Genomic DNA, 2,684 nt, shown 5'->3' with positions numbered 1-2,684 from the left:
TAGAGGGGGCTTCCTGGAGACAGTTCTAATATCCCCCAGACTGAAGCAAAGGGCAAGTCCATTAACAAAGATAAACTTCCTGATAAAGAAATGCAGCTCCAAATTTATCCCATGCTTTTTCAGACCCAGGCTAGCTGGCCTTGGTGAGTTCCCGATAGAACATCCCTATTGTCTCAGTGTGTGGGTGCACCCCTCGCAGTCCTTAGTTCCTTGCTCGTGCTTCGTCTACTTCTGCTCCTGATTTGGACCTTGAGATTTCTGTCCGGTGCTCCAATGTGGGTCTCTGTCTCCGTCTCCTTTCATAGCCTGAAGAAGGTTAATATTCAGGAGGATGCCTATGTGTTTGTCTTTGGATTCACCTTCTTATTTAGCTTCTCTAGGAACATGAATTATAAGCTCAATGTCCTTTATTTATGGCTAGAAACCAAATATGAGTGAGTACATCCCATGTTCCTCTTTTTGGGTCTGGCTTACCTCACGACTAGCTGAACATAGCGGACAATGAGGAAGAATGGGAACTCAAGAACAATTGCAGTGGGTTTTTGATCCTACTGCACGTACTGGCTTTGGGGGAGCCTAGGCAGTTTGGATGCTCACCTTAGGAGACCTGGATAGAGGTGGGCGATCCTTGGGCTTCCCACAGGTCAGGGAACCCTGATTGCTCTTCGAGCAGATGAGGGAGGGTGACTTGATCGGGGGAGGGGGAGGGAAATGGGAGGCGGTGGCGGGGAGGAGGCAGAAATCCTTAATAAATAAATAAATTAAAAAAAAAAAGAAATGCAGCTCCATTTTCCACTGTAAAGAGCATATAAATAAAGGGAATGTTGCGACCACTGTAGTAGTAGCATTTTTATTATGTGTGACCTTGCAGTGTGGAGTTCAGTTAATTTGCTTTAAAGCTAGGCACACGCGTGGGATCCCAGTACTGGAGAAATAAGGACGAGGGTATTGTAATTTCAACGACAGCCTCAGCTACAGTGTAAGGGTAAGGTCAGCCTTATCTAAACAAGACCCTGACATGAAACCAGCAAACAAACAAACAAAACACTAAAAGGGAGAGCCCACTAAATCAATTTGTTCTAAATAGTGATCAATTCTAGATCATTCTACCTTCCACCTTTAAATTTGTTAATGAAAAGCCTGTTTAGAAAATAAATGCAGAATATGTGCAAATATGAGAGTAAGATTTAGTACATAGTTAGGTGTTGAAACTTTACTATGCTGATGGCTTGAAATCCATATTTATGTTCATCTGTTTGCTCATTGACGAACAGCTTCCCTGGTTCTTAACTTGACTGTTTCAAATAGCGTTGTAATAAAGACAGATATGTAGGTATCTCTATCATGAAGGAAAAACATTTTTAAAATCTGGACAGGATGGGTATGGAGTAGGAAGGGAACACATAGATAATATACCTACTATGCAATTAAGTATGGAAATCTTTAAAAAATCGTAAGCTAGAACAACCATGTAATCCAGTATTGTCCAACTTAACTTATAACATGGTCACTTTATGGACCCTTGACCAACAATATCTCTAGACTTCATAAATAAATGAAAAATCAATTTTTCTTTGAATTTATCTGTTCATGCAATATATACATAAAAGAATATGCAAACAAGCAACGTGTGTGTGTGTGTGTGTGTGTGTGTGTGTGTGTGTGTGTGTGTGAAGTTGGGTGTCTTTTTAATATAGGGATTCTCTGAAAACACATAATGGAGGCACAGACCAGTCAAAGATCTGTCTAAGAGGATTAAAGTCTACTGTATATTGAATTGCTAGACTTATAGGGCAAGTGTCAAGGCCATTTGTTCAACTAGGTCATATGCTATTTCAGTGATTCTTCTAGTGCAGCACAGATGAAGCAAAGACAATGAAGGTGAAGGTGATCCACACCATTAGGCTGGGCCCTGATGGCTGCGTGGCTAGTGTGCTTTCCCCAAAAAGAAGTACTTGGGAACAAAAGAAAAAAAAAGAAACAGAATTTAAAAAAGAAAAGAAAAGAACCCTGTGTATCTCAGTCTTATCAATGGAAATTGTTAGTCATAATTCTAATGGGGACTCCATGGACTTAGAATTTGATATATGTAATATACTATCGACAGGTTGTTCAACCATTCCACTTCATTGTTAATGTCATTTTGGTCAGTTGGTCAATCTGACCAAATACTCTCTTCTCTTGTCACAATGCTGCACTTCTCTCTCTTTTTTTCTTATTCTTTCAAACTTCAGAGATTCCTGCTGTCAACCTCGTTTCCCCAAATTGATGGTTGGATTTGTTCTAGATTAATCCTAGTCCTCCTCTTATACCTTGCCAAGATTCCACTGTCTTTCTGTACCTTGATAAATTCTAAATGCATGTGGTTAGTTTGTCTTTTTGATCTCAAAAGAGGGTCACTGTCTTAATGCAGCCTTGTCTCCTTCTGGACACACTGCAGGAAGCACAGGCACACTGTATCCAACATAGATACATACTCCAAGATCATTTCAATCTTCCATTCAGCAAATGAGGCTATCATCCATGCTGTGCCAGAGTCAACTCCAGAGGTGACACACCTCTCTCATCTTCACCTGCCACAGTCCATCAGAAAAGACATCTTTTTTCTCCCTATGTGGTATTTATATTGATTATTTGGGAATTTTATATAATGCACTCCAATCACATTCCTCCCATGTCTACCC

The sequence above is a fragment of the Microtus pennsylvanicus genome, chromosome 1 (assembly GCF_037038515.1).
Source record: "Microtus pennsylvanicus isolate mMicPen1 chromosome 1, mMicPen1.hap1, whole genome shotgun sequence".
Lineage (NCBI taxonomy): Eukaryota > Metazoa > Chordata > Mammalia > Rodentia > Cricetidae > Microtus > Microtus pennsylvanicus.
Note: the sequence above shows the minus strand (reverse complement) of the source record.